Source organism: Staurois parvus, unplaced genomic scaffold (genome assembly GCF_062004578.1).
Source record: "Staurois parvus isolate SC_StPar_1 unplaced genomic scaffold, SC_StPar_1.0 ptg000178l, whole genome shotgun sequence".
Taxonomy (NCBI): Eukaryota; Metazoa; Chordata; class Amphibia; order Anura; family Ranidae; genus Staurois; species Staurois parvus.
In genome coordinates, this window is record NW_028317974.1 from 1,542,063 (window position 1) to 1,566,040 (window position 23,978).

Below are 23,978 nucleotides of genomic sequence, written 5' to 3' on the forward strand. Positions count from 1 at the left end.
GACAACAGGGCACTTTTTGTAACACTACACTTGACGCCTATTCATGTGTTAACAGGGATGAGCGCATTCATGAGTTTAATTTTGGTAATGGCTTTTCACTTTTAATAAAGTATTTTACATTTGTTACTGTACCATTGGAGGCATCTGTTTTTCATGTTGGTGATACATGCTGGGTTGGATTGAGGAGTTTGGCGGAGAACAGCTATCAGTGTGTAAATTCTAAAGCTAGCTATGCAAACCATGAGAGTGGGAGCCATGGTGATTTGGTGAGTGTTTGCCCCATAAGGGAGAGGAGTTTGCACGAATACTAATTTTTGGTAAAAGTTTTGGTAGAAAAGAAGAAGTTTGGGAAAGAATGAAGCACCTCTTTTCACATATCATCTAATGTGGACTATATTATTATATCCCAGCTCTATTGTGAAGTGGACACTTTCCACTTTATTGGTTTGAATTTTGTGGGTGAAGAAGTTGGCAGCAGTGATATGTTATTATAATTTTCCATGAATACTTTTTATACATATAAATATTCTTTTGGAACTATTTGGAATATTTAGTGGTGGAAAAATTTAAAATGTATTTTAATTAATATTTTTTATATTTTTTTTATATATGTATTATTTGTACAGCTTCACAGCATGGAGAGCCCTTTTTATATTATTATAATAGATCCCCACTTATCATTTCTTAGATGTGGTGGCTGTATTGGTTTCCCTTTCATTTTTACGTGGTGATCCTGCCAGTAACACCATTCCTGTTCTAGGGAGGTTACTTGCTGTACTGTATCTGTGAAGAAGTGTTGTCACCCTAGGACATGACTGCTGAACACCTTCCCCTCTCATCTCAATTACATAAAGGGGAGCAGTTTTGCAGTTCTCAGAAGATAGCTGGGAAAACTGACAATATTTTTTGAGATTTCAGTTTAGTGCACAGAACATTATGAGGACTGGACTGCAAAAGGACTGTGTGTTTTTGTGCATTTTAGGAATGCACACAGTTTTCCACATATTCCTGCAATACACAAATGTCTGCCTAGGGCAGGGTAATGAAGTAAAATTCAAGTAAATATAGAAAAGTTCTGGCAGAAAAAGGCCAAGTGGTCCATCGAGTCTGCCCTTTTTTGTTTTTTTTATGCGCGGGGGGGTGGGGTTGTTTTTTTTTTTCTAGGTATACTGTAGATCTGTGTTTGTCCCAAGCATACAGCTATTTACTCTTGACTGGCTCACTGCCTCTGCTGGAAGTTTATTCCAAGCATCAACTACTATTTCAGCAAAATAGTACTTTCAGGGGCCGATAGAGACCCACACTAAAAACATTTGTGCCACATACAGTGCCTTGAAAAGTATTTATAACCCTTGCAATTTTCCACATTTTGTCATGTTAGAACCAAAAACGTAAATAGTTTTTATTGTGATTTTATGTGATAGGCCAATACAAAGTGGCACATAATTGTGATGTGGAAGGAAAATGATAAATGGTTTTCAACATTTTTTTACAAATAAATATCTGAAAAGTGTGGCGTGCATTTGTATTCAGCACCCCCGAGTCAATACTTTGTAGAACCACCTTTCACTGCAATTACAGCTGCAAGTCTTTTTGGGTATGTCTCTACCAGCTTTGCACATCTAGAGAGCAACATTTTTGCCCATTCTTCTTTGTAAAATAGCTCGAGCTCTGTCAGATTGGATGGGGAGACTGCAAGCTCTAACAGGTTTTCTTCTAAGATTGCCCTGTATTTGGCTCCATCCATCTTCCCATCAACTCTGACCAGCTTCCTTGCCCCTGCTGAAGAAAAGCATCCCCACAACATGATGCTGCCACCACCATGTTTTATATTGGTTATGTTTTCTTCTTGCCACTCTTGCATAAAGGCCAGATTTGTGGAGTGCACAACTAATAGTTGTCCTGTGGACAGATTCTCCCATCTGAGCTGTGGATCTCTGCAGCTCCTCCAGAATTACCATGGGCCTCTTTGCTGCTTCTCTGATTAATGCTCTCCTTGCCTGTCAGTTTAAATGGACGGCCATGTCTTCGTAGGTTTGCTGTTGTGCCATACTCTTTTCATTTTCAGATGATGGATTGAACAGTACTCTGTGAGAGGTTCAAAGCTTGGGATATTTTTTTTATAATCTAACCCTGCTTTAAATCTCTCCGCTACTTTATCCCTCACCTGTGTGGTGTGTTCCTTGGCCTTCATGATGCTGTTTGTTCACTACTGTTCTCTAACAAACCTCTGAGAGCTTCACAGAACAGCTGTATTTATACGGAGATTAAATTATACACAGGTGGACTCCATTTACTAGTTAGGTGACTTCTGAAGGCAATTGGTTCCACTAGATTTTAGTTAGGAGTAACAGAGTAAAGGGAGCTGAATACCAATGCACACCACACTTTTCAGATATTTATTTGTAAGAAAAATTTTGAAAACAATTTATCATTTTCCTTCCACTTCACAATTACGTTTTTGGTTGTAACCAGGGGCGGACTGACAACTCATGGGGCCCCCGGGCAATAGGGGATCATGGGGCCCCTGTGTCCTTGCCAAAACTCAAAAAAGCCTATGAAGTTACCCGGGGCATCTCATGGGGCCCCCTACTGACCCCCGGCCCTCGGGCAGTGCCCGAGTTTCCCAATGGTCAGTCCGCCCCTGTTTGTAACATGTCAAAATGTGAAAAATTACAAGGGGTATGCATACTTTTTCAAGGCACTGTATGCTATTTCTCTCATTACACCCATTCTAAAAGGTTAGACAAAAAATAAAGACACAAAGAGAGAAAAGGGATAGACTGCACAGAAAAGGGTAAATTGGTAAAACGATGAACTGTATCTTGACATCAGAACCGACACAAAAGAAAAGAACAAATGATTTTTAAATTAACGTAGTTGACACATGGTTGTGGGAAAGACATATTGGTTTAAAATAGCTTAAGATTTTTCATTAAATAGATATATTATTATAATTACTTTTTTTTTCACTAGAAACATTAAAAAGGGGAAACATCACCACAAAGATTTATGTAGGTTAATGTGCTTTGAAGAATTAGGATATGAAAAGTCTTTTTAAATATTTAGATGGCATGTTGATTGCAAAAGAAAGTATGTCAGTTCCGAATTTATAGATTGCATGACTTTTGTAAGGGATTTGCTGTTACATATTCCAGTATAGTTTGACACAAGCCTAGCTTCATAACAAAGAGCATTGACCTTTACACTACATTGGCTTATATATTGAAGCTGTACAGTACATGGAGCAAAGATAACATGCAAAGTGAAATAGTAATAGGAGTTGTACTATTCTCTCTACTTTCCTCTTCAGAAGAAAGTGTTAAAGCATGAAAGGATAATTTTATTAAAATTTGGCTTAATGTGTATCTATAGCTGGGTTTTTTTTTTGGGGGGGCGTGTTGGAAAGGATTATACCTACAGTCAGTTTTAACTACAATCAGAGGTTCCATTGGAGAGATTATTTTACTTCCTCTCTGGTAAAGGATAGGAAGTGCAGGTAAATCTCTCTAAGGTCCCATGTACACAGGACCCTTCTGAACGGTGTAAAACTGCTGGAAAACGTAGATTAAAAAACATCTGTTTAGCCGTGTTTGCGTGTTTATGAGCGTTTGCGGTTAGAACCGTTTTTTAAAGATAACCTCAGGAGACCTTCCAAAATGCCCAGAATGCACTGAAAAACAAAAAAAATTACTATTTCAGACATTTTGAGAGAAATAGAGAGAGCAGAAGCAGAGAGAGAAGTATTTGTTGAGATTAGCTGTCTTTTTTTTTTTTTGTGGTGTTTGGATGTGTTCCAGCTCATTTCTGTGCAGAAATTATAACAGCAGTGTCTAACATATTTTTTTTCATGCAAAACCTCAAAGTATGGTGTACCGGGTCCATTTGTACCCGGTCCATTTGGAAAACGCTTTGCATGCATTTTTAATGATGAAAAAAGGATCTGGTCAGCATCTGGAAATGGAAGAGTTAAAAAAAATTTCCAAACACAAATGCTTATAAACACGGTTAGCCGCATTTACACGCGTTCACAAGTGTTTGGCGTTTGAAACGCTGATAAAATCTACTCCTGAACGCAAGTTTGGTGCGTTCAAAAAAACGACTGTAAACTCAACTGCCTGTAAACGACTGTAAACGAAGATGTGTACATGGACACATAGGAAAACATTAGGGAGAGTTCAGGGGATGCTGAAAAAAACGCTGAACAGCTCCTAGACGTGAGTGTATCAGATGCAGTGTACATGGAGCCTAACAGCAACACAGACCAAGGTTAAAAAATGTTTGTTTTAAGTTAGGCAGGGAAATGCTAGAACCTCTGTCAGATTTGTATTGTCTTTTTACCCTAGTGCAGATTTTCACCCACCTCCTGTCTAATAAAACATTGTCCTAGAATAGCAAGTGAGGTGAAAGTTCTCTAATAAGGCAGTAAACCTGACAGGGGTTCTAACCTTTCCACATTTTATCAAAGACTAAGAAAAGAAGTTTTGGGTATAGATACACTTTCGATCAAAGCCTAAGTAATAAATAATGCAGCGTTACCTACAGTAAAGCTCAACGGAAATACATGAAAAGTGTATAAAATATATATATATATTAAATATAAAGAAAATATTACATAACAATGGTGATGATGAAGAAAAAAAAAAAAGTCCAAAATATCAACACCGCTGTGATATTAAATACTGGTAAAGGGCGGCACATGTGCGCAAAATCACGTATATAGGCCATTCGCAGTCTTAGCTGTCAATCACCGGGTGATTCCCCACCAGCACCCTGCAATCTCTGAGTATTACTGACGGGGGAGAGACCTGTATGTAAACAATACAGATCTTTCCCCTGTCAGCTCCTGCACACTGCTTTGCATAGCTCTGCATAACAGATACCAAGCAGTGTGCTTACAGCGAAATACTCACACAGCCCACATAGTAAAACAGCACACAGCACACAGTTAACCCTTTGATCGCCCAGATGTTAACCCCTTCCTGCGCAGTGCCATTAGTACAGTGCCAGTGCTTTTTATTAGCACTGATCACTGTATTGGTGTCACTGGGGATGTCAGTGACACCAGGTCAGTTCCCCCCAGTGTCAGAATGCCCACCACATCCCGCTATAAGTCGCTGATTGCCGCCATTACTAGTAAAAAAAAAATTCCAGTATATATACCACCATTTGTAAACGCTGTGACCTTCACGTAAACCAATTAATTTACACGTATTGGGATTTTTTTTTAGCAAAGATGTGTGGCGGAATACATTTTGGCCTAATTTTATGACGAAATTTGATTTGATTGGATGCTTTAGAATAGAAAGCAGAAATTGTGTGGGTGTTTTTCTCTTTTAGCTTGGGGTGATTAGAGCACATCAGGCAGCTGTCACGAACAATCTGTTCAAGAGTTGCTTTTTTTCAAAGCACCTTACTGCATTCTTTGATAAAAAAATTGTAAAACACTGTGTACCCAAAACTCACACCCCCCCAACCAGCTGCACCACAATATCCTGCAATATCCCCTTATACCCAATAAAGTATTTGGTCTTTTGTAAGCTAAATGTATACAAAATAAATCTATCATATTATTGAAAGTCAGTTTCCCAGTCATAATCCCCCTCTAGTTCGACTACCCTCTCTATCAAGACACATGCAGTAGGGCATGCTAGTACATCAAGAGCATATTGGGCCACCTCCAGCCAGTGGTACATCCTTGACCTAATTGTCTAAAGCTTGTAAATGTTTCCATGAAATTTATTGAAAAACAATTTTAAAAAAAAAAATCGAAATAGCATTGCACACAAAAACCACAACAACAAGTGTACACATTTCACGCCAACTGGAGCTTAATCATAACATGATATGATTAAAAAAGTAGGAAAGTAAAGTAGACAAAAGGAATGTTGTACTCAAAGGTGTAGGGCACAAATAGAGGAAACAGAGGTGGTGGTGGAGGAGGTAGAGATGAAGAAGGAGAAGGTAGCTGAAGAGGACCTAGGAGAAGTAGAGTAATCACCTACTGTCTCCACATGCAGTAGGGGGGTGGGGGGGCAATCTGGATTTGTGAAAAGTTTGGTAGCCTATGACCATAATATTCTACACTTAACATTTTGCTGCTGTCTGGTTATAGTGTACCTTTTTTGCATCTCCAGATGACAGCTTATGCCTGCTAGAGTTGCACTACCCAGTCACTGTACAAAATGTGTGACCATCATCTTTTAAATAATACAATAATTTTTAATTCAAGATAAAAACCTGTCATGTCTCTCCACATTTATTGTAGCCTAATCAAACTGTTTACTTACTGTAAAAAAATATTTGTGGCTATTGTGTCTAAGCTAATATACTCTATACTTTCCTATTGCTTTTATATCTGTTACAGGTGCTATTTTCATCATTCAGTTGAGGCCTGTTAAAGCTGGATAAAAAAAATCTGGTGTTTTAGCCAAAACCACCTAAAAATACTTTTTGCAAATTGAAATCATATTGTGTTAGTGCTATTGTATTCAAGCCAAGATAAAAGCAAAAAAAAAAAAAAATCAATTGTGAAAAATATGTGATGCCATAATATGGTGTTGCTGATGCTGACCATGAAAATTGTATTGTTCCATAACACCATTTACAACTTTAATGCATATCCTAAGTAGGGATGAGCCACACTGCCCTGGGTTTAGTTCTAATCAGGTTTGGCAGAACCCAAATCCCACTGAAATCAATGAAACCCAATCTATCAAATCAAAAATACTGATTTTCTGGGCTGATAGGCAAAGAGTTTTTTTTTTTCAAAATTGTCATTCGTTTTTTTTGTTTATAATGCAAAAAATAAAAAATGCACAGGCAATCACATACCACCAAAAGAAAGCTCTATTTGTAGGGAAAAAAAGACCTAAATTTCATTTGGGTGCAGCGTTGCATGACTGCGAAATTGTCAGTTAAAGTAATGCAGCGCAAAAAATTGCCTGGTCAGGAAGGGGGTTAAATCCTCTGGAGGGCAAGTTCAATTCCAGATGGAGGCACTATAGCAGTTCAGACCAGTTAGAAGCAGCACTCCATGTGGATATACTTGCTTAGTGACCCACATATGGTAAGTATGGAGTCAAACCAGCATATGAAATTTAAAGCCACCAATCAGCAAGTTGAACCCATCATATGGACCCCATATAAATACTAATAGCATTCATAAATCAACCTCAGATGGCAAGGGCATGTGTGGAAATATCAAACACATCCACACAGTGTAAAACCACTAAAAGATATCCTTATTAAAATAGTATTGCACTTACAAGCTTAAAACAATAGGAGCGCTCCTCACAAACGTCCGTCCCAGGAACCAACAGAATACTAGACCCAGACGATGTCGATTAAGATGAAACGCTTCATCTGGAGTTCTGTGAGTTCCCAGGCTGGACATATGTGAGGAGTGTTCTTATTGTTTTAACCTTGTATGTGCAATACCTATTTATTACTATTTATTACTTATGCTTTTATCAATTGTGTCTATTGATGTGCTAGCAGCTTTATTTTACTACCTAGCACAATTTTCCCTTTTACTCTTTTTATAGATACACTTACAAATCTTCTATTTATAAAATCAAACAAATTTATAATGATTGTTTAATCTGTTTGGTAATGTTCACAAAGCAACATTTGCAAAGGAATTAGGAGCACAGTTAGGGATGCAGCCAAATAGCACTCAACACTTTTGGGATCAATTTTCTGAGTGGTTTCAACTGTGTCCATTATTTTATTTCTCAATGATTTTCAAATCAAAATGTAAAGTTCACATATTTAATATGACTCACACATGGACCTTCCCCTTGATAGTTTTAATTCAAGTGGCTGCCACATTTTGTTTGCTGCATTAACACACAGACATACACTGTGGCATGTTTGGATTTATACTGCTGCACATTTATCATTAAGCTGAACTGGGATGAAATATTTCCAAAGTAACAAGTTCTTGTTTTAGTCATTAAATCAATTATTTTGTCCATGTGGATCCCCCATGGATTTTAGATCCAGACCACACATGGGACCTTGACTTTTGACCAAGTAGACATATGACCAATTTTCGGCCAAGCCTTTCTTGTTGCTACACACCTCCCAATTCATTCAACAGTCAAAAGTTAGAACTTCAATGGGCGGTAAAAGCTTTGACATTTGACAGTTGAATGACTGACGTGGGGCTTAGAGCTAGAAGGGGTGGGGCTTAATACTGTCTTGAGCAGCAGTTAATACCTCATGTGCAATTTGTGCCTGGGATCCAAGATCTCCACTGAGGACAATTGAAGGTGCCTGCATGTCACCACTACTGCTACTTAAGGAACATTTTAGTCAAGTTCTAGTTCACTTCAAGGAGGGTGGGTCTTCTTCCAAGCCTACTCAATGCCATGGATATGTCCTAGTGTGGATGCTCACTTCCCCAAGGTTTCTTAGTGGAACAGTGTGGCCGATCCAATAAACTTTTACCTCCCATAGTAAACATTTAGCTATAAAGTACATTTGCCTCCATGCAGCCTTGCTAGTAGAAAAGCTTTTCCAAAAGGGTCTATGGAGAAAAGCCATGTATACACAGTACTGTTCCCCAGCTCAGAAAAGAACAGGAGGGCTGCCTGACATTGGCTTCATCACTTGTACTGGGTATTCTGATCCTATGTTTGTACACAAGTGTATACTTAGTATGGATAGGGTGTTAGGGTATGGGGGTAGTGCGGTTACAGACTTAGGTTATTAAAAATCATAGATCATCTTGAAGCCCAACACTTTTCAAACCGAGGTTTTCATTTCAACATACTTGCCATTAAGAAAAAGAAAATGTGAAAATAGGTCTTTTAAAATCCAACAGCATTGTATTCAACTTACATTTTAGATTATTTATACCTGTAACAGCTTTTCTTGACTAAATGATCTATGCTCTTAACAGTGTTTTTAAGATGTGGATAGGTTAATAGTGTTTTAAAATCAGGTGGTTAACTGTTGGTTTTATAAGGCCCCAGTACTATTGCACCATCTGACCCATGCACCTGGGGCAAGTGCCCTGAGTCCATTTGTCTATGGCCCCTGTCCAGCTACACCTCACTGTGCAGACAGCACTGGCCAGAGTCATATCCCACCTGACAGCACCTGCATAGTTCTGGCATAAATCATTTAGCAGTAATGGAACCTCTGCAATTTCACTCAGAATGATTGGATAAAAAAGCAGCTACAAGTACAAATATTTTAAATTGCTTGTTGGAAAAAATTGTCCTTTATAGGATAATTAAGAGGATAAATCATAACCTAGGTGCAACCAGTATTTGTGCACCGAGTTTATGAGCAAGACCTAACTTAATAGAAATCTAATACATGTTGGTGAAACAGCTTTAGGGACTGTATGAATGGGTAGTGGGTTTGTGTTGATCACATCTGCTTGACAGCAGTTTGTGAATCTTCTGAGATCATTCAGAATTCAGTGACAGGTGAATTATGCTCTGCATTTCGCTTGCCTCCCATTGACTTTAATGCAAACTCTGTCTGATGCAAACAAAATGCTTTTGACACAGGCCTTGCTTCAATGTAGGTTAGCTTAAGAGCAATATTTGCCTTACACACTTTCCTCCCATCACTACTAGCTGCACAAGATTCCTGCGTAAGTTTTGCCTTACTGAATAATTTATAATATAAATCAGCACTCAGGCCTGGCAATTAACCTCTCAAAGACCATATGCTGCATTTTGGGGAAATTTTGAGTTGTGGGGGGAGGGGGGTTTAGTAGTTTAGCAAAAGACAACTGGGTAGGGCCGATACATCTTAGTTCACAAAAATGCTTTTTGTTTTCAGGCAATAACATTACTCAATTGCTGAGTGCACATCTGACTAATCAAGAGTTATTTTTCTGTAAACGCAGGGTCCTTACATGGATAAAACATTAGGAAATGTGCATATATTGCAGAGATGTATATCAACAACAACACCAACAGTGACTACAGGTCCTCTTAATTGCTCACAGTGGTTCAGCATCTCCAGTAAACATATCAAAACCCATAAATTCTCAATAGCCTCAAATGGACTCAATGAATGACTACATGAACAAAAAATAATAATGATAGGAAATAAAACTTGCAAAAAAAACTTCCTTCATAGCTCAGAAAGTTTATTAATACAAATACCCAGTTAGACATATTTAAAAATCCTGGTTCACTGGTCTGCTGCAAAAATATGTAATAAAAAGGCCCGTAGCCTCCCTAGCGGTCTGATTATGTCCATATTTCTGTGCTCAAAGCGGTACATTTTTTGCATGGAAATATGTAATTTTTTTATTGTAGGCTGTAATATTTAGGAATAACTCACTGAAATCTGTCCGAACAAGTCTAGTAAACATCCCGGGTATGTTAAAATTTGAAACATGAAACCATAAATTACAATTTAATAAATAATCATAAAAAATAATAATATAATAATAATAAATGTAATTCAATAATATAATCAAACCAAAAACACTGAAATTTGAAATAGAGCGCCAAGCTCGCACATCACTGAGCAAAGTCGCAAAATCGTTTTCAGTGTCTGATGACGAATTTCCCCACGAATCATTATCACTCAATTCTGCAAGTGATTCTAATTTGCTATCGCTGTTCTCTAGCTGGTCTAAAACCGCTTTTGACCTAAAGGGACGCTTTTTGGACGCCATGGACTTTTCTCAGTTTCCAGGCAGAAAGAAGACTAAAAATGCAGGCTGGGCACAGGACAAAGCACTCGGGACAAAATGTATGTGAAATGGTTTGATACAGTAATGGAATACTATGTGATTTTAGTGTATTTAGTGAATGTCCCTTTTAAAATTTAAAAATTTCCCACCAGTTCCATCCTCGTGCGTCCTGACATCGTAAGGAACGGAACCCGGAAGACAGATGCCGGCATCGGCCGGAGGACATTGCCAGGGACACTGCAGGGGGGACATCGCGGGAGCGCAGGACAAGGTAAGTGCAAGAGGGATCCCAGAGCAATGCTGCAAGGTATTTCCGAGTGTAGCTCGGGTTTACCGCTTGTGGTGCTTAAACTTTACCCCGAGCTACACTCAGGAATACCTCCAGGGAGGTTAATAAGCATGTATGCTTATGAAACTAACACTAGTAATTCTCAAATATAAGCATGTTAGATATGTATCTGGCATCATATCAACATATTTAAATGTATGATTTGCTAAGTTCATATATAGTATATATTATAATATTGGATGCACAGGATGTGGAAACTGACATAAAAACATTATTTGTCCACATAAAACTTGTCATCAAGTTAGGAGTTCCTGCTTTCAAAAAGCTTGAACTTTTGTCCCTCTATGAGAAGGGGCTTTTTGATAAAATTAAAGGCATTTATCTATCTGTTTGAAAGCCTATATTACGAAGTGCTCTCATGCCATCCGATCTCCTTCTCTTCGTTACTATGGCTACCCCCAAAATCCAGACCTACCTCTATTAGTCCTCTTATGGCCCACTTATTGCATATATGGGACTCCACAAAATACACCAGTGGCCTCATTCCCCCTCATCTACCACTCCTCCCCATCGTAGGCAATCCTCTGTTCCCACCCAGCCTTGAATCCCCAACCACATAACACTGGTGGATCTCCCACAATTTCCAATGCATCCACTCATTTCTCACGGGCCATTCGGTTTGCAGTTGGGCAGAAATAAGGGACAAACATCAAGCTCCCTCTACTGAACTTTTCCGATATCTACAGATCAAACATTGGATAATTTTAGTCCTTTCCAACAAAGACCCGACCACACAACTATCCTTATTAGAACACATATGCCACCGGACACCTCTCTCTAAACTTATCTCTATCCTGTATTTACAATTAACTAACCTACAGAACCCCAACAACCATGTTTAAGTTTCCAGGTGGGAAAAAGACCTAAAGGGCACTGTAACCTAAAGACCTAAAGGGCTGTAACGTACCAGGCGATGTTCTACATATATGGTGGACATGCTCTATGCTTTCTTGATTCTGGTCAAAGGTTCTCAAACTACTTTAATCATTAATCACTTGCCCCTTTCCAAGAGAAGGTACACTCTCTTACATTTAAAACCTCTGGGCATGGCTAAACATTAATTTAAATTAGCCACCCATGTACTATTGGCAGCCAAACAAACCATACTGAAAGCCTAGAAACGGCAGTTTGTATCGTTTTCTGAAGTTCATTGTCGCCTTGACTTCTTCCTAATAAACGAAAAACTGTCCAGCATTCTCTCAGACACTCATGAGAAATTCATTAATACCTGGTCTCCCACCCAGAGATTTCAACGAACAGCTTCTCCTCACTATAGCCTCATCCAACCTCATGATCCGATCTCAAGCATTTCAGATGTCCTCCCCCTTATTCTATCTCCACTTTCTCTTTTTCTCTCCTTATTCTGATTCCTTTTCTCTGGCTCTTCCACGGGGATGCCCTATGTACCATGAGGTGCTTTACACATCTCTTGTTTGTTATCACATCAGTATATCTTAAATGATATACCCCTTTTTACCGATGTTGGCTGTTGAATTATTGACAGATAGTCTCCTTGTATACTATTTAATCATCCAACACAAAATATTTGTTTATTTCTACTCTTTTGACAAGTTATCTTGAACGTTACCTACTTTATTCATACTTAATTTATATAAGACCGCTGTTAACCACTGTTTAATGTCACGATTCTGTTTTTGTATTAGAAGACGGTTGAATTTGTATCCTGTATTTAAAAATTTTAAAAAACAATAAAAACCATTGAAAGGAAAGCTTATATTACAGCAGTTGCATGTTAAGAAGCAGAATATTCCCTTGAAAGGCTTTTTTTGTGATTAGTCGTAGTTAAGTAAACACGATTACAAGACTTTGAAAGATGTAGTGGAATTGTAAGAGGATGGACATGAAGGAACATTGGAGGATGTTGGACATCACTTATGAGAAGGAGGTAGAGGGAACATTCAAAATGTTACCTGTCGAATGTTCCTGGAAAACATTGCTTTGTTGAAGCTGTAATTTGTGAATGAAAACAAGTTGATTTTTGTAGACTTGCAGGGGCTAATGCTTGAACACAAAGCATTGTGGTATCTCCAACAAAATGTAAAAATTGAATTTAAACCCTTCAACAAAGGGGTGATCATTTTAGACAAATGTAATGATGTTAGGATGTGTAAGAAAATTCTGAAAATTTCTGCCTGGGAAGCAAAATTTACTAATACTGATCCAACACCCTTGGGTACCAGAGTTTCATGGTGAAATGGTAATTACTGAAAAAGGGGCCCTTACTGAAAAAAAATTGTGAATGTGTTGACTGTGTGTTACAACCAATCGGTCTGAGACTTCCATCATATGTAAGGGATACATTTCACCTGTTTATCCTGTTAGATAGACAATGTTACAGTTCTCGAGAATACCCTTTTGATTAATTTAGACATTACAGCGCTTTGCTTGTCAATTACCCATGAATTGGGTTTGAAGGCCATTAAAAAACTTAAGATGCAAGACCCATAGATAAAGCAGGACATAATGGGGTAGATTTACTAAAACTGGTTCTCTAAGAATTTGGTGCAGCTGTGCATGGTAGCCAATTAGCTTCTAACTTCAGCTTGTTCAATTAAAGTGTCACTAACCCCACATAATAAAAAACTATTAATAAATGCTGTGTTACATGCTGTTCATACTCACTCAATCATTAAGGGATTTGTTTTCTGTATTCTGCAAAAATCCTAGTTGATCCTGCTGTTCTTTATCTCCCCCTCCTGTCCATGTCTCCAATGCAGCTGGGGATTTTGCAGAACAGTGTTTGCAATTCTGCAGATGCTCAGTTTTCAGTGAGTTTCTATGCTGAGCATTTCCTCCCTATCCTCCATGAGTAGCCCATGTGACTATAGAGTCAAACATGTGGGCATATACACAGTGGTAAATGCCAGACCACTCCCTCCCTCCTCCTCCATGCCCACTAGCCAGTTAACCACAATTGGGGTTGGATATTACTTCTTGATTGATGTAGGAATCACCTACCTGTTATTTTAAGACACACTCTGGAGGGGTGTAACACAACCTGTGAATGGCAGAAATCCGCACACACCATGTTATTGCCAAACTATAATAAAGATTTGATTTCAAATATATATTTGTATGACAATTTAAACAATTAAATGACATTAATTACCTAATATTACTTTTTATCTCAAAGGCTGTTTTTTTTATTTTAAACAGTAGTTTAGTAAATAACCCCCAATAAGTTTATCCTCTTGAAACACAATAAATTTAGTTTTGGACTTAGCCATCAAAGAAGAAACATGATGAAAAACTGAACACTTAAACTGGGTATTCTCTTTAGAATATACAGTATGTAATGTTAGATGAGGTATTGTATGACCCTATCCTTGAAGGTGATATAATATGAATTGTGATTTTTTTTTTCATGCAGAATATGTCATGACACTATTTTCATGCCGAATATGTTAAGCTACTACTTTCGTGTAGAATATGTTATACTACTATTTACTGTAGTTTGCCTTTAAGTTAGGAATGGGGGTCAATAGATAATAAGATCACTTGTCTTGGTATGAGGGTAAAAGATCTCGCCTGTGTTGCCTTTCACCTATACATACCATTTTGTTTTAGTACCATGTTGCCTCTTGTTTATGTCGAGAGGCTTATGGAGTTGTGGATAGACGCACCGAGCAGTGTGATATTTTGCCTATCTGATATCAGGCTCTTATAATAGAGCAGCAACATGATGAGCCTGAGAAATGTTACTTCCCCCCTTCAATTCCATTTAGGTCCATGTGTATGGACTTGTTTGAAACCTTACCTCTGACACAGGTAGGTGGGAATGGCGAAATCAATTGGCCCACTATTCCCTTTGCTCCCTGGTATTGCTGCATTCGCAAACAACTTGAAGCTCCGTTTGGGTGAGTGTTTGGATGCTCTTTTTTTTTTGTAAATCTTTTTGCATGTGGATATGGGAACTTATATGCTTTACTGAATACTGGTAAGACGCTGCTGCTTACAATGGATATGAACACCCCTATTTAGTTTTTTGCCATTTTATTTCAATTTTATTATTACTGGAAGATAACTGCAGTGCAATATTGGGCAAAGACATGGCGATATCATAGTATTCGCATCTGCAGTGAAAAGTGTTCTTTTTTTTCAACCAGTGGATCTCTTTTTAGAAATATACTGAAGCATATACATTTGCAATTTTGCAAGTTCATTGAGAACTGCATGGCAGTATACTTGTATGGCCTTTATGCCTGTATACCAAATATAACTGCATGACACGTATAACTGGATATAAGAAACTCAGTGAGAACTGCATCGATAGAGGAAACAGAAAAATAATGTAGTGAGAGCAATGCACCAGTGAATTGTGGGTGTGTACTCAGTAACAGTTGTTGTAACAGTAGGAGAGTCTTAAAACAATATGGTTAAATAAAACCTTAGTTTATTTTGCTATATGTCAAAAATATGTAATGCACAGGATTTGAAGTCAGGAGTGTGTACCTTACTAAGTGCAGGGGTCAGGAGTGTGTAACGTACAGAGTGCAGAGGTCAGAAGTGTATGAAGAACAGAGAGAAGGGGCCAGGAATGCAGGTATCAGAAGTTCCAAGGCTTCAGCGCTTCAAGGCCTCCACTTTGGAATTTGGATTGACAATTTCACAGGGCAATTGTTGAGTGAGCACCTGCTCTGTGCATTGTTTATTGTGTGCCTCAGGGATGCAAGGGACACCTGTTTTAGGGGGACATGACGCAGCATTGTTGAGTTGCCAGAAAGAAGCCTTTATTGTACCAATGCCACAAAAAAGCCCAGTTAACACCTTGACATGCCTCACTGACCTTTTTTGTGGCATTGGCACAGTAAAGGCTTCTTACGTTTAACACGATCATGCAACTCAATTTTGTTCAAGTATCGCTTTACTGTGCTTCTTGAAACAATCACACTGTCTCCCAAACAATTCTTCTGTCAGTTGTGGTTGCAATCTTTCTTGGTCTACCTAACCTTGGCTTCGTATCAAGAGATCCCTGAACTTTCCACTTCTTAATAAGTGACTGAACAGTACTGACTAGCATATTCAAGGTGCTGGATATCTATTTATATCTTTTTCCATCTTTATAAAGTTCCATTATCTTGTTACGCAGGTCTTTTGACAGTTCTTTTCTACTCCCCATGGCTCAGTATCTAGCCTGCTCAGTGCATCTATGTGAGAGCTAACAAACTCACTGACTATTTATACACAGACACTAATTGCAATTTAACCAGTGTGTGTCACCTTGAGTGTCTGTACAAAGGCCAAACATTTCATGGTATGTGTTAGAAGCTTTCCTTAACCTAATATCTAATATCTTCTTATTAACAGTACTAACATAAGTATGAATGAGTTGGATCTTAATAGAACAATTGAGTTATTATATTTATATTTGTTCTAGATTGGGAAAAGTAAGTAATTAGACTTCATAGTCTGTGAATATACATATGAACATATATCTTGGGTTTTCTTTACATTCAAGCCACACATGTGGTAGCAATCGGTCTATCCATCCTCCCCCATCTATGTAAGAGATTATGTTTCACTAACTAGAGAACTGTAAAAATCTATTTCATACATGTTAGGTTTACAAGATTTATACTGTAATATTTCTTGATTACGATATTTATATATGAGATAACTCTTATTAAGATTACTTTTAGGAGAATATATATATATATATATATATATATATATATATATATATATATATGTGTGTGTGTGTAATACATCTAATTTACTCTGATTGATGGAATGTCAAGGCCTTCTTAGGTTACACTCAGACTTTAGGAGAAGTAGACTGGAGGTTTGTTATATATACACATCTGTTTCCAATTATCTTGGTGGGACTACAAGGAACATAAGAGAAGATCAGCACATTTTTAGGAGATGGTGGGGGCTGAATTGCTCCTTTAAGAGCAGAACAAAGACTTTTTAAGGACACTCTTTGCTAGATGCGATATACTTCACACACACACACACACACACACATATACATATATACAATCTTATTATCAAGAACTTAACTATATTTTTTGGACATTATTTAAACATTCTGTATTCCAATATTTTATTTCTAATTTTATGCAACATTATTATTAAATCATCTTTTTGAGTTTATGCAAGAAGTGGAAGGACTTTCTATCTGAACATTTCTCATCAATACAAGTTAATAAAATATCGAGACAATACGATATTTTACAGTATGTAAACTTTTGTTCAGGACTACTTAGGTGATTTCTGTTTGCATTATGATTTAAAAAGGAGCCAAACAGCTATGTGATAACAAATGGCTTTATTATCACTATCCTTAAATAAAAGACAATTTTTTGGCATGATCAGTCATATTTTCAATATAAATGCCAATATGTCATGATTTCTGGCCAGGGTGTGCAAACTTTTGAACACAACTGTACATTATGATAAAAGTCTGCTCAAACACGTTCCATTGGATTAATTATAGAGCTATGAAATGGCAGCAATATGCTCAAACTGTGTAAATGTAACTCTACCCTCTTGAGGGCCGCTAAATATATTTGGGTTCCCTGTCTGTTTCAAGCCTACTTTGGAAGTATAGCCCATGCTGACACCACCGTGAAGCTTTGACCAGGAGGATTCCCTGTCTTTGAACCATAAAATAAACAGTTTAAGGTGAGTAAATATTTTGATTGTAAGTCAGAATATAAAGAGCGCAAGCACACCAAGGATGACAGTAGATGTGCCTAAATGAAAATAGTTAAACACTAAAAGGTTCAACAAAGTAATAAAGCACAATATCACTTTAAGCAAATCCAAATGTTCTTCTAGCATTAGAATTTAAACATCAATCCCAGTTTCTGAGATATCTCTCCCCAAGTGAGCTGAAGTGGGCTATTGAGATGTCAGGCTAACTCACTTTTGGGTTCTCAGTTGCTGGTAACTGGGTTTAACTCCTAATATGAATACTTTTGTTATAAGTAGTAGTATTCCTTTTGTATCTTTTCAAATTTTCTGAGCACTTGATGGGGCCCTAGTTGGTGCACATTAAAGTTCAAATCCCTCCTTGTGTAAGAGCAAGGTTTCCACAAGATGGTATAGTCACAGAAAGATCCCCCCTTTAAGTGATGTTGAAACTGGGTAAGGTCCATTTAACATAAAGAATGAAAGTGGATGAATTGGCTGAAACTGAAGAAAAGGGCAGAAGCAGACTTCAGCAGATGTTGGACCCCTAAAGATGATGAACTAGTCTGGGGCTGTAAGTTCCTTTGAAGCTGGAGGAGGCATGAGATGAGATACTAATGTAATCCTGTCAGCAGGGGGGCATGCTGTAGCCAAAGTCCAGTGGTTTCAGGGTTTTAGTGAGACACAATAAAGCAGTAGGTCCTAATACAGAATGGACTAGGCAGTCTGTATCTCAGTGTGATAATCTGTGGTGTAAAATGAACTGAATTGAACAAATGAAATTAACACACTCACTTGCAACTTGTAATAATCTGGGTTATGGAACCCTCTCACCCAATTTGTAGCTTTTGCAGCTTTAAAAGTAGTATCTCAGTTGGGGGGCTCCCCGTATTCTTTTTAGTCCCTATGTTGAAAAGAGTGCCCATGACAACACTATGATCTGCCTGCCACAGGATTGATTGTCCTGCTGGTCAACAATACCAGCGGTCTGCAGTCCTTCTTTTCTTTTCTACAAAACGGCCTGATCCAGCCCACATCTCTGGAGTCCCGCATGGCCCTCTCCACACAAACACACGTCCTCTGCCTCTCAGTATTTACTTCCTTCCTGTAAAGTTCCCGGGCTTATCAATATAAATGCCCCTACCCCTTTGCCAGCTCTTTTGGGAAATGTAGTCTGTTCACTCCTTGCGCAGAAGTCCTGCTGCGAGCATACAAGTTCAACCAGGCTTTGCTTCAACAGAGTCTGGATAACTGAACCACAGGACACTGCCATCTTGTGTTTAATTAACATCCTGCAACCAGTATTAATGCAGTGTTTGCACGTAAATTTATATGAAGAGTTCCAAACTATTTTCAGTTTCATACATATGTCTGTTGGAATCCACAGATTGGTTCAGCCTGTGTATAAATTATTCCTTCCTTATAAACAATTTAGTAGCTGGTGGTGCCCAAAACATGTCAATAGGCTTAGTGGTCTAGAGGAGGAAAATTGAAACGGTGACCAAGGTGAACCCTATCACACCTGCCTCACACACCAGCATATAAGAGGAAGACAGTCCAAAAGATAGGGAAATTATGGCTGCAGAGAATAACATGCCTTTCAATGAACGATCTATTGCCAGAAACCAACTTACCCATTGAGGGGTTATCTGTAAGTAAATGCCAACGTGTGTGAAATTTCTTTCATTTTGGTTGTAAGTTCTGTTTACTGAAGGCTGAGCCTGGTAGTATTTTGAGTCTTGATTTGCTCTGATTAAATATCAGTCCTCTCGGTCACATAACTGTGCTCTTTGATAAGCTGCACTCAATCACTTACTCTTATAGCCACGTTTCAAAATCTGCCTGATCCATGCAGTTTCTCTGGGCCCTTAAATATTGACTCAGGGGATTGTTATGCATCAAAGCCACAGGATGAAAACTATCGGCATCTATAAAATTGTTAGTGGCTGTAGGATTTCTACGCAAACTTGTTTTCACAGTGCAATTGTCATTCAACTCAATGAGAAAATCCAAGAATGTAATTTTTTTGGGATGATATTCACTTGTAAACTTTTAGTTGTATGGATTTGACATAAGATCTATTGTGAATTCTTTCACTTCTTTTTTGCATATCTGCCCAAAAGATGAGGACATCATCGATGTACATTTACCAGGAAACAATCTTGAACAGGCATACCGACAATACCCCCCCACCAAAGAGCCATGACTCTTTGCCATTGAACTGCAACTTGTGTGTCAGAAGAAACTCTAACAACTCAATGATAAATTGATTGTGACCTTGCTATGACTCTGCTCTCTAATATTTTTTCAATTACTTGAAAACCTTTTTTTTTGTGGTATTGAATATTACAATGCCTCAATGCTTCTATATCTAGAGTAAGCAGAATAGAGTTGTTTGGTAAAGTTAGATCATGTAGTAGAATTAAGAGATTTAGAGTGTCTCAAACATAGGAAAACTGGTTTGAGTACAAATGGCTGAAGTATCTTGTCAATATATTCACTCACCGATTAAGTAAGTGATCCCTTCCTAGAAATGATGGGTCGGCCGAGGGGGTCACTCACTGTACATTGTTTAAAAGACCAGCACTCGGGGTGCTCGATCTTTAGAAACTCACACATTTCCCTGTCAATGAAATTCCAACGAAAAGCATCATCAATGATACCAAACAACAAAAACAAGATACTTCAGCCATTTGTACAGAACCTTTGGTGTTTTTAAGATTTTCTTTTAGCAAGTATGTTTAATAAAGATTTAGTGATTTGCATCTGTTAAGTGGAGTATTGAATCATGGAGGTCATTGCACCCTAATCCAAGTTTGTATTGGCAGTCTGTTTAAGTCTATTTAAACTGGGGATTTATGCATATATCAGAGAAATACAGCATAATAATATTTTAGTACATACCGTAAAATCCTTTTCTTGGAGTCTATTCAGAGAGATTCAGATACAGCTGGGTTAAACTGCTGCCTTAAGGAGGTTTGGCCACTGACAATCAAAAGCAATCAAAAGCCAGCCTCTGTATAAACCCTCCTCTATCCAACATGCATCAGTTTTGTGAAAACTCAGTACCAAATGCAAAAGCAAAAAACATAGGGGCAGGACCTATGTTGCTCAATGGATTCCAAGAAAGATATTTTATGGTAAGTGCAAAAATTGTATTTTATTTATCATTCATTAAGGGACATAGAAATGTAGATGCAGTTGGAATATCCAAAAGCAGAGGGTTGGGCAACAGTCACTGACAGGCCCTCGAAGGAGGTAAAACTACCTGCAATTTAGGAAACCTAGCTTCACTGCTAAGAACATTCACCTGATTAAGGGTGGAGAAAGGGAAGATCTCAGAGGAACCTTCTTCAAAAGGCTGTGGGAAAACCACAGAAGATCTATGCCCAGATAATCAGGTTCCTTGAGGTTCTCAAGGTGTACAATATCCTCAACAGGAGGTATCAGCAGCTCAGCTTGTTTCATATACTGAAAGTCCAGGGAGAACACTAAGCCCTCCAGCAATGGCTTCTGCCTGCCATGACAACAATGTAGAGCACCCATGTGCACAATGTATGGTAGGGAGAAGGGTGTCAGATTGCAAAGCATCATCTTTAGCTGAGACACTGCTGCTGTGAATGGTGCACTTAGTAATGTCCAGTACAGAGGCCAGGCCAGGTAACTTGAGGTCCTCAAGGTGTACAATATCCTCAGTATGAGGTACTCAGCTTGTATCATATACTGAAAATCCAGGGAGAACACCAAGCCCTCCAGCAATGGCTTCTGCCTACCATGACAATGTAGAGCACCAATGTGCACAAACCTCTATTTATGGTAGGGAGAAGGGAGTCAGATTGCAAAGCATCATCAGTGCTGCTGAGAATGGTACTCTTAGTAATGTCCAGTACAGAGACCAGGTCACTTGTCTCTTGGAAAGATGGCTCTCACTCCTTACCAGAGGAGAAAGCACAACACCTAGATTCATAGACTGTTGGGGACTCTGAATATGTCAGAGATGGTTACAGGAGCCACATGCTCAGTGTAATCTAAGGTTTCTGGGGGGAGGTCAGAGACAGACTGAGCAGGGGAAGGTGGTGTGGTCCAAATATTGCAAACGTTCAAAAAGTCCTGAGCTGACATAGAGGTCTCTGTGAACCTGGGGGGGACTCAGCCTTGCTAAACAGAGACTTTGATGATGATGGTGACCCTATAACTAAAGAGGTCTCAAGTTTCAGATTTTTGGCACTCATCCTTAATCCTTACCATGGTAAACTGGCAATAGTGGGAAATTTAAACATGAACATGGTGTAAATAGCTCTCGGTGCTTAAGTCCAAATGGCATTATCACCGAATGTCTGAATGTGTCTTAAGAGACACGATCACACCTGAGGATGTACCACCTCTCTGGACCTGGAAAGCACTGCCAAAATGCAGAGCCCAGTTTCCAAAGGTCATAGTCCAGGCTAGCCCTGTACTTCCAGTACAGAGGGGTCTGATTATGGCCTCCAAAGCTAGTGCTAAGGAAAACCATTCCATATAGCTGCTATATAAAGACCAGCTCAAGTGTAGTGAGGAGTCGTGAATGATGTTCCAAAGAAAAAATCCAGGAAGAAAAAAGGCTGACAAAAATTAGTTTTTACTCAGTAGATCTGAGGAAAAGGTGCCCAGCTTTCTAGGACACCATCAAAAAACTGAAGCATGCTGGGTACAGAAAGGGTTGGCTTATGATTTTTCTGTTTTTCAGTGTACAATCCTCCTGAAGGCAGCTGTATAAACAAATTGTGTCTGAATATCTGTGTCTCTCAATGTTTTTTTTTTCCATTTTGCCTAAGCATACACTTAACATTATTGTTACTATATTAGCAAGTACCATGGCTATAAGGCCAATGTTGGTAGGAATGAGATATAGCCTAGATGCATATTGTACAGGTTTTTGTATCTAGGCTCCTTTGCGTTTCAACCCTAAGTTATGCAGAATGTCCATTTTAATGGCTTATGCAGATGGTTGTAATTCAATTTACAGCAGTTTGTAATGTGGTTTACTTTTCTTTTACTATAATACTATTTGTATAAATTTGTGCCAAATCAAATATAATTTATTGCTGAGAGGTAACATTGATAGGATGCTCTTTTAGCTTCTGTAGCCTGCACAAATAATTATAATGTGAAAGCATTTTTATTATATTAGTATGGTGTTGAAGTATGATACTAAGAGTTATCTGAAACACTGAATGTGTTTTATATGTACTGCATTTGAAATGTACCATAGCAGGGGTCGACAATTTTCTTTTCTCTATAAATCCTTGAACATAATCTCTTTTAGATTTTAAGCACAAGTACACAGTCTAATTGTGTTAGAGACACCAGCTGCTGTTTTGTCTTGTCTGCAAATCAGATTCATTACCTAATCATCCCTCTTTTCCAGCATACCTGGCAACATATTGTAACTTGTGGCAAACCTGAGAGCAGATTAACATGCAGATGGGGAAGATGGTGTGTTATCGCTGAACAACATACAAGAACATTAGAAGATAACATGCCAGGAGGTTCACAATTCTCTCTTATAGCTTTGATTTGTCTACAATGCCTCAAACAAAAACATAACCTTGACTGACATAAAAGATAACAGAAAACTCTATGGCATAGATTGTACAATTATAAAGGTCAGTTTGCAAGAAGGGCTTCTGAGGGCCAGATATAAATGGGGACACCTTTATTGGCTCTTTCAGAGCACTGTGTTTAGCTTGGATAATCATTGACTCCATATATTTGTAACAATTGGAATAGGTAATAAATGGGTAATTTGTTTCTGCACTTACTACACACCTCTCCCCGTTAACTACACACCTTTATGGATGTCCATGTACTTGTATATAGTGATGGGAAAAGTCACCTGGGTGCAGAGCAGTGAGTGGACTAATTGCTGTGTGTAACTGGATGGTGAGCTGCAATAACACTGGGTATGGTGAGCTGCTGCTGCAGGGATCTACGATCTGCAACAAGAGAAACTGAACCCTTTAGGGGCTAACTATACAGCCATCTAGAAGCCTTGTTGCTGCCTGTAGGTTTGATTGGGCCCCAACTCTAGCTGCCTGAAGAGCTAGGACTAAAGACTGTTCCTTTACAGCTGCTACACAAAGACCTTTACCTATTGCTTATGGAAAGAGGTACCTCTCAGGGTCAAAGTCAGTTTATTGCTGTCGTTGATAACATAGGAGTTGACTCAAGTCTAGTGGTACATAACTCTATTCTAAGTTACTTTTACATAGTGATTATACTATCTGTCAGACTGTATCTAACTTCTGTATGCTTAATTAC

At 38.4% G+C, this 23,978-nt stretch overlaps 1 protein-coding gene across 3 annotated transcripts in view; it reads right to left on the reverse strand.

The window, feature by feature from the left end:
* The window catches only part of DIRAS2 (DIRAS family GTPase 2), an 86,676-nt gene that overhangs the window by 46,198 nt on the left and 16,500 nt on the right, over positions 1–23,978 (reverse strand). The gene's annotated exons all lie outside the window — the stretch shown is intronic.